This window comes from Zootermopsis nevadensis, unplaced genomic scaffold, assembly GCF_977971745.1.
Source record: "Zootermopsis nevadensis isolate Lab colony 2312 unplaced genomic scaffold, Znev_1.0 Znev_ptg000012l, whole genome shotgun sequence".
NCBI lineage: Eukaryota > Metazoa > Arthropoda > Insecta > Blattodea > Termopsidae > Zootermopsis > Zootermopsis nevadensis.
This window is the reverse complement of record NW_028259144.1, coordinates 12,269,503-12,279,277: the sequence shown is the minus strand read 5'-3', so window position 1 is coordinate 12,279,277 and position 9,775 is coordinate 12,269,503. Positions and strand designations below refer to the sequence as shown.

Here is a 9,775-nt window from a genome sequence, read left to right as displayed (position 1 = left end):
AGGAAATGGGGAACTCAGGATTTGACCTCGTTACCCTCATAATGTTGCTAAAATAATCAGAACAAAGTTTTGCGCCGAAAATGCGAAATGAAGACGTCCGTGGGAGATTAAAACTATGTGTAGATAGGTTGAGAGTGTTAAGTGCTTTAAAATCAGAGTGTGATTATGGGTACTGGATTAAGCTAGTTCAGGATGAGGACTAGTAGCGGGTTTGTCTCCTATCAGAAAAAAGAGACGAAAATATACAAAACGATAGTGTATGTTTGTTTTGTATGTAAGGTTGTTTAACTGTCTGAACAAAGAACAAAGTTCAGATGAGAATATCTGTAACTACAGACATAAATTAAGAAGATAATGAAAAAAATTGCATAATAGCAGCTTAATAATTTACAGGCTAGTTTGATTTTACCGAATATTATTACGATCAAAATAAGGAGTATGAGATGGGTGGAATATACACTATACGTCTGAGAGAAATAAGAACTGCATGTAACATTTTGATCGGAAATCCTGATGGTAACAGACCATATGAGAGATCTGTACGTTGATGAGTTAAGAAAAAAAAAGGTTCTTAAATGAAAAACTGTGCGAACTGGATTAGATTTATTTGGCGTAATTGTAATCTCTAGTATTGCGTTTTTATACTGACCCACTACACGCCGTGCAGACGCTTGGGGAGGGGGTCAATGTATAGCTCCCACTCATTCTTGATCGCTGCATTAGATGAGAGTGAGTGATTAGCGTCACACTTTGGCCGTGCTTTACCACCGGGTACCCATTGTATAGGGTGGGTGGACCACAACAGGTTTCAACAAAAATCCTTTACCTCCACCGGGGATCGAATCGCCGTTGTTCAATCCGTAGTCACTTTGTTAACTGAAATACCCATCTCGTTTCATGATTCTTTATGAAATAACAAATAAGCATATTTCTGGTTTTCCATCTCCCTACACGTGCTACATGCCGAGCCAATTTTATATATTTGTATTCATCTGTAAATAAACCTCAAGGCGAATGAGAAACACAAATAGCAAAGAAACTGAAAAGTACGCGTACCTCACTTAGCAGTGTGCATTTCCATTCCTCTTAACCTCATTAAGGACTTTGCTTTTATCCCCCTTTCAGACCTACGTCATGTCTACCGGGGAATATGTTGACATCTTCGTATACTTTCATAGGCTCGTGTCTGTTGAATGAGAAATGATTAAAATGAGGGAGACATGGTATGCAATATGCTTCTATAGACGTCCCGCGGTACGTGGATGGTAGCTTTCGTCATCTGCAGTCAGATACGATTACGAAGATATTTATTATTTCGGAACGGCTGGCTAAACGTTCAGGCCCGTAATACGAGTAAGTCAATAGTTCTCAATCTGCAGTTAGAAGCCTCCAAATCTAATCAGTTTAACACGTTTTAATAGTTTTTGCATACAATACGATTACAATTATAATTGGCGCCCACATTTGATGTTAAAATATATGAGGCTTCAAAGTAATTCACAATTGGTAATTCACGATTTAAACTCTTCCGCGAGGACATGTGATTTATTAGAATAGGGTCTCTGGCCCTGTTCTTTGCGCTCGCCGTCGAGAGGTCTTCTCCCTCCCCCCTTTAATTCCGAATTCCTTTTCTGCCCTTTGCTTTCTTCCACTTATTTTCTTTCTTTCGTTTTAAGGATATATGGATGAAATGCTAACGCACCACAAGGTTAACATTAAAATTTGTTTCATCGCCAACCAATCAAAGGGCGGAGTCCTGCGCACGCGCAAGACATCGTCCCTTGCTACATTGCACCATTCTAGCGTAAGAAACGCATTGCTGGAAATGGTAAACAGAGCCTTAGAGATCAGCTGAATGGATTTGTATGAAGTGCTTTTGGAGGCTACTCCATTTGTAGTGTGTTTCCATGATTACCAGACTATATGGAGCGTTCTTCCCACTATTTAACCTGACAAAATTAAAATCGTTGCAAACGTGCTAAAATTGTCAGGATATGCGTGCATATGCAAACTTCTTTTAGAACTGAGTTATATTCAAACATATTCGTCTTCCACGTATGTGTAGTTTCTAATATCTCTCTCTCCCTCCCTGTTTCTAGCGGACAGACACAAAAACGTGACCATTCACCTGAAAATTGGTAAGAGGAAACGTAGGAATATTAAAACACGAAATCGTACATAGGCGATAATTGGAAATAAAATCATTAAACATAAATCTCCAGCCCTGAAATATAAATTCTTCTAGCTATAGTTACAGATACATATAGTAGCCCTAACGCATACATAGTGCCACATATACCGTGTCTATCTTCAGCTTCTGGTGTAAAATAACGCGGCAGTGGGAAGTAAACCTGAATTAAACATGTTGGGACATGTATACATAGCGTAATAATTCTGGCACCTTCTCCAGAATTTCACCTTGGCCTTTGCGAATGAGGCCATTGACGCCAGTTTTGTCTATGGCCGATCACGTTTGCGAGAGCGGTATGTCTGGAGCCAATAAGGTTGTCATAGCAACCGAAATAATCATCGCTAACAATGTCGCCTGCAATTCTTATGCAGTCAATTTGCCTACTCAGGAGCTCATGTAATGAATTCGTTAATATTTTTCTTTTCGATTTCAGCTCAAAGTAGGATGTATTGAAAAATTTTGGTAAATGTAAGCAGTACAAAATTTCTTGAACATTATTTTAGCGGTTCTTATGTTTCATTAAGTACGGATGGACAGGGAGAAGAAGCTACTTTAATAAGAGCTCCAGGGACACATCTAAAAGCATGAATATGGTAAGAGTTAAGGGATTTAAGATACTAAAAAAGTACTTTCCGTACTTGTAACAAAAAATGGGATTAAGTCTCTGAGGTACAGTTAAATAAGATTCTCCTTTTGTTTACTGTTATGAGCAGGATTACATAGAAGACCCAATGAGGGATTTATCCGATATGACTGTGCAACTCCGAGGAAGGCTTCTCACTGTGAATGTAATTACAATATCGCTAGAAACAAAGCAAAACTGCTACACGTTTTGTAAAGGTCGCGCGAGTAGTCGTGGCACCTAAATGCGCGATGTGTAAGCCGAGAGAGGGGAGTTCAGTTGTAGTGGGGGTCGCACAGCCTTTGCTGCGGTGACGCACCGAACTAAACACAGCTAGAGCTACAAACCAACTGAAGCTGACACCCCTCTAGCGCGTGCTTTGGACAGGTTCATCTCATACGACCAAAATCAGTCCTTCGCGCAAGTGCAAGCACTTCTCGCTCGACCTCTACCAGTGCATTCACGTCACAAACTGGGACAATGTACAATCCGGTTATTTGCAACAAAAGTGTCGCATTGAAAGCCCATTTTTATGCCTCACGAGAAGGGTATTAAATGGCCGTGTAATCTGTATTTTGCAGTTTCCACAAAAATATTCTCACTATCGTTATTTCACATTTAAACTTTTTAATAGTGTAACGTATTCTGACTTACAAATAACACTGTAACTTCAGGGCGTATTATTTCCGTATGATCTCCGCTTGTAACTCGCCATACACTAACTTGTATTTCGTCTCTTTGGGTCTGCGGTTCAACGCACTTCATTGTAGAAAATACAATAAACAGTAAAGTCTGTATTGATATTCTAGAAATCTAAGCGTTTTGATTACTTGGCGAACGCTTCAGCTTATTTCAAGAGGATGGTGCACCCAAAATTACTGCACTATCGATATTCGGAAACCGATATTTTCCTGTAAGATTTGAGGTTTTCACAGCGGTGAGTATGAAGATTTCCGTTTTCTGGGTTGTTGCGCTGTGTAGTCTGGTCGATGTTTACCAACGTTTCAGAGGTCATACTGCCTCCGTCATCAGGGCGATGATTCATCGACCAGACTACACAGCGCAACAACCCAGAAGACGGAAATCTTCGATATTTTCCTATTATAGTTTGTTGGTCAGCAGCATTGCTGCTTGTTACTATGGAAGTTCTGGACTAGACGTTTTTGTCGGAGACCCGATATCCTGTCTGCTGCAGCCCTTCCATTCTGTGGTGAAGTACAGTACATTAATGTATGACACTGTATTTTCCTTTCGCGCCCTTTTCAATTCATAATTCACAATTATCTACCTCTCGATGATATGACTGTATAATACAGGTAGTTGAAAGTGCGTCGTTAAGTAGCACAAGAATCGTCACGAATCGCCATCTAATTCGTTACAGTATGCTTCTGCGGAAAATAATATATTTAGAATAAACTTTTTTAAAATGTATGAATTGATAAGCCTGAAGATGATGTGGTAAACATCGAAACATGTCGTCAAAATCAAAAGCGCTGTGATAGATGTAATATTATACGACACAGAAAGCGCCATAAAATATAACATAATGCAATTTATATTGTAAATGTTATAAAATTTTAAACAACATTGTTTTAAAACAAGTTTTGTGTATAGATTGGAAAAATAAATATATGTATTAATATAACACAAACATGACGTAATTAAGATATAAACTTTTAGTTATATACTAAAAATAAATATTTTTTTAAAGAAATCTTGGAACGTTTGGATTATAATGTTAATGTAAACATTTTTGTGTTGGCGACTGTAATGTAATATTTATATTTGAAATATTTGCAATACAATACTCTTTAATTTATCGCAGAACACCAGGGTTCGGCGGAAGATAATTTGGACCTTTTGGTATCAATGTTTATAATTTAGTAGAAGTTAGATTTTAGTCGCGTTCACAACTAAAATTTGCCTTCATCAGGTCTGTCTGATCTGTCCGTCTGTTCTCGTGTAAGAAATCAAGAACGGCTTAATGGATTTTCATAAAATGTGATATTGGGGGGGGGGGGGTCCTTCTAACGTTTATCGATATATTCCAGATTTTGTTAAAATGAAACAACAGAAAATCACACTTCACACATTTCTGAGCTGCACGCTACATCGGATATTATCGTAATACCTTGTTTATAGTGATGTAGATTCCTGAAGCTATGTGGACCTCTTTTGTCATCGTCCAATTATCATAACTACGTGACGTCAACTTGATTGCGGATGCACACATCATATTATAATGGGATTAAGAGTCTAGTTCAAACTCGAAAATAATCGATGTAAATCCCCGGGATCAGTGTCTTGATTAATGAGATATCTTGAGGCAAGTCCAAGCTGGTTTTAACAACGCTGTTCGTACCATTTGGGGGGGGGGGGGGTAACGGATTTGTGGCTCAGAATAACAGCCTGACGTTGGTTGTGTAAGGAATTTATCGTCTGCCTTTCTACCAAGATTACGGTTTCCGATTAATTTGAAATGAAACTCCATAGCGGATGAAGATCGCTGTAAAGTCTGTCCCCAAAATTAATGACTACTGTAAACAACAGCATCAGAAAATGGATTTAGTGCTGAAATCAAAAACTCCAAACATTACACTAGTGCTGTAATTACATCTAAGCGCATGAAGGAAAGTTCTTGAGAAACAATAGTCGCTCAGTTGATTAAAAAATCCATCTTTAATGGAAATGAGGAGATCATTACCATGTATGATTTTTAGTTTTCACGGTTGTGAGTCTGAAGATGGCTGTCTTCTGGGTTGTTTCGCCGTGTAGTCTGGTAGAAGTTTACCGACGTTTCAGAGGTCTTTGCTGCCTCCATCATCAGGGCGATGATTGACTCAATTTATCACAGACTATACGGCGCAACAACCCATCTTCACAAGAACCTTCCATTGGACTGTATCTTACATGAAACGAATCCAGCAAAAATTCTCACATCCTACTTCTTTAAAATCAATTGTATTAATATACTCCCATCTAGTTCTGTCAATTTAGGATTTTGCGATTAATATTCTATACGTATTTCTCATTATTACTGTGCGTGCTATATGTAAGAGACATCTCATTCTTATTGTTTTGATAACATTGAATACATTTAGTCATCATTATCATAAAACAGTCAAGGTATTAGTGGCCAGTTCGGCTCCAGTTTTCTAAAAGTAATTTTAATTGTTCTTTTCAGTTCTATAATAAAAATTGTTTGTATTTGCTAATAGGTTGGGAATTGTGTCTCTTTGTAGTATGTCAACGTAAACCCAGTTGGTTTTATGTTTCAAAATATGTATTGGCATATACAGATATGTGTCAGTTTATTTTATTGTTTATTCAAATGTATTTAAATATTCTTCTAATAAATTATATCGCAGCTGCTGTAATTCTGGTGTTAGTTTCAGCTGCGTCAATCATATATAAAACCGAAAATGTGGGTGTGTATCCAATGTATGTGTTTATGTTCGCTTATAGCTCGAGACGGGTTACACAAATATGCCTCAAGCGTTTCATGCCTTGAGACCAGAAACCAAATGTTAGGTCAAGACTAAGAAAAAGGGATGTGGGTTTGAGTCCTAGTGAGGGTGGTTATTGCAGCTCTGAAACTGTCATATTTGAAACCCTCCGCATATATAATGTGCTATATATTTACTGTTTGTTAGTTTAGTAATAATTACGAATTGACTTTATGAACCAGTAAGCTGTGACCCACACTGTAAGACACTGAAATGTCTAATGTAAAAGGGGTCACAGCACACAAATAATTACTCAGCACATACAGACACTGAATATACACGCAATAAACGATAGTATTTGCTTCCGGCACTCCAGCAGAATACCGATTCGACAACCCGGAAATTCTCTGGCACATTTTTATGCCCGTTATAAACCCACAACACCGGGATCTTTAGAACGTTGTATTGTATTACTCTGTATGCATTTATAATCTGGTCTCTCGCTCTGTGAGTTGTAAGTAGGTCTACGTTATCACTTAACAATCCTATTTAGTCTTCAAGTGCTTTTATGTAGCAGCTGCGAAGTGTGTAAAAATTATGTTTAATAAATCTGTCATCTGTGTTGTTTGACTTGAAGTCTTAAGTGTCTTAACAAACACAATTTAAGACTTCATCCCTTTCTTACTCCCCTGTCAACAATATTCAAGAGACAGTGAAATTAAGCACGATAAAAAAACGGCACCATGACGAGAGTTATTTGTTTTAGCCGGGAGATTACATGGACAGATGTCAGAGCCTGGGTTTGAATCCCGAAGAAAATGATATCTGTTGTTCTGTAACTAGTAGAGATTTTTCGTATACCTCGGAAACCAATACTTGTAGAAGAACATTTTTTTGACCACAGTTATTTTAACGAATAGATGGGAGGAACAAATGCGTCTGAAAAATTATTTTTTGTATGTTAAAAACTAATTGCAGCTGACGCCACTTTGAAGACAAGCACAATATGGAATGCGTGTTAAATGGAGATAAAGCTAAAATATATAAGAATGTGAAGTTTTTGTACTTCGATACCACACCATTAAGACTTATGTGTGACTGGAGGTAAAGTTCTACGTATTAATAACTTCTACACTACACGAAAGAGAATGGCCAGCTTTATAAACGGCAGCGTTTATCCAGGAAAATGGTTCCCTATTTTTATTGGGTTGGAAGCCTTGTGCCTACCTCAGAGCTGAACGGATGCCGTGACAAGAGATAAAATCGTTGCCCATGAGTTAAAACTCGATCGTCCATCCGGTTGGAAATCTGTGTATTGACAGATATATTCTACTAAGGACTGAACTGTCATACTGAAGAAGAAAATATTTACCGATATTGTAATGGTCGGAGTTTGATCGTCTTAAAATATATGTTATTTGTCTTTTCAAAGACCGAGAACCACGTCTGACAGTCGATTTAAGGATGTCAGTTTATAATGTCCGAAAGTCGAGGACTGTAACTGTCATGCGTGCTCCATGTCCCATAATATAATATAGTATTTCGTGATAAAATTCTATTTCAAAAAAACAAAAATATGCTTCGTAATATTAAATAAATTTTCGAAGGAATAATTTAAAATTTATAATGGATTCAGGAACTTTGTAGGAACTTTTATCTAGCCAATGTATTGTCACAAAATTTGTCCTGACAATCCGTTAAATACCACGAGAAACTCATATTTTCAGAGACGTGGGATTGAAACCATCATTAGAAAAAAGTCAGAGTCACGAGGTATTATTAATTTAACTGAATTAAGGAACGTTTAAGTTTCCATCTTCTCTCTAATGTTGACATTACGTAATATTTAGGAGCCCCAGTGCGCATGTACCGCGGTGTGAACACCCTCACCTGTATTGAACGGGTCGTGGTAGTTGAAGTCTGACTCTGGCGGAGAGCGGACGTCGGTACTGCAATAAGTAATCGTGATTACTGACGTTTCGGTTAGTGAGATGCACAAACACATTTCAAGTGGAAAAGTTTTTATAACTTTGTAAAAGTAGCGGGAAAATATGTTAACTGTTGTTTGTTTCTATTAGTGAGTGTAGGATAATTTTACAATTGCTTAAGGAGTTCGTAAATGGCTGTTTTTATAATTTGCTATTAGTAGGTAGGCCTATTTCCTGGCATGTTAAGTTGTGTTACGTGATTTGTAGCTTGTTTTAAGTCCTACTTCAGGAATGAGATTCAAATGCGGCACCTATAACTGTGTTATCAGTCTTTAGAGCATAATTGTAGTTGTCTGAACACTTTCATGGTATACATTTACAACACATTCTAAAATTGCAATTCAGTGTCGAGTATGCATTCACGAGAGGCCTATTGTATGTAAAACTCGTCCACTTTCGCTCTATGATTAATACAATGGTGTAAAACAGTCTACATCAGTGGTCCCCATAACTTACATAAATTACAGAGTCAGTACAAGACGTTAAGATAAATTCAAAAAATTGTAAACGATAAAAATAAGTGAAAATAGAACAAAATTAAATACTCGGTCATGTAAATATTCAAGCACTTTCACTCATCGAGAAAGTGTCTTCAAGGAGACATGTTTTTGCAAAAAATGTTCAAACTTTAAGAATTATCAAGACACACCAGATAAAAGAAGATAAGTAAAAAGTCATAGCATTATCTTGCTTACTAAATGTAATATGTTGGATGTGCTTGATGATCCCAAAAAGACGCCTGTTGCTGGGTGCGATATTTGACAACTCAATGCAGGCTGCATTTGAGGCAATGCTTTAATTTAATTTCTCCACTTTGTTTCTGTATAAACGTAGCAAGAGACTATTGTTTCGAACGTAGAGGAGATTGCGAGAAAATATTCTGTGTGATATTTGATGTTTGCACGGCGGCGAGAATGATGATTATCTCCTGGGTTTTGTAGACTGGCCGGTAGATGAATCTATAGGCGAGTCTAAAGGGCTTCAAAACCCAGAACAACATCGAGAACTCTTAATTAATTTTACTTTTTCGGAGTTGGAAAAATACTGCCATCAATTGATTTTATTAGCAGAACATCTCGGTCCAGTTCGCACAGCGGAACACAGTTAGGGAACCATTGGTCCACATCAACATCACTGTGTCAAAGTTTTAGTGCAGTCTTTTCTTCTTTGCAAAATTTTTCATCTTTTCTTGATCTTCTATCAGTACTGTTAAAAATAAAAATGTGTTAAAGAAGACCGCTATCTTCAGGGTTGTTGCGCCGTGTAGTCTGGTCAAAAGACATCCATCTTGAGACCCGATGCCGTGAAAACCTCAAGTCCTACATGTGTTACGAAATTGCGATTCGGATTGATCTATCACTAAGCGGTTTCATGGTGTACTTCTGTGGCATATTACTTCGCCTGTACAGTACATGAGATTGATGAGATAATTTAGTGCAGAATTATTCATGAGCGATACCGCCAGATACTAAAAATCGAGGTTCGTCACGTATTTAATGCCGTTGTATCAACTGAGCTTGGATATGTA

The 9,775-nt window shown here is 37.6% G+C and overlaps 1 protein-coding gene across 2 annotated transcripts in view; it reads left to right on the top strand.

The window, feature by feature from the left end:
- Syt4 (Synaptotagmin 4) overlaps nt 1-9,775 on the top strand; it is a 94,318-nt gene that overhangs the window by 41,731 nt on the left and 42,812 nt on the right. Inside the window, exon 1 of one of the 2 annotated variants that reach the window (XM_087347948.1) lies at nt 8,224-8,241. The exons of the other annotated variant lie outside the window; for it this stretch is intronic. The gene's annotated coding sequence lies outside the window, so the exon portion shown is untranslated. Of the gene's footprint in view, nt 1-8,223; nt 8,242-9,775 lie in introns of those variants that run through there. 2 annotated transcript variants of the gene reach the window in all.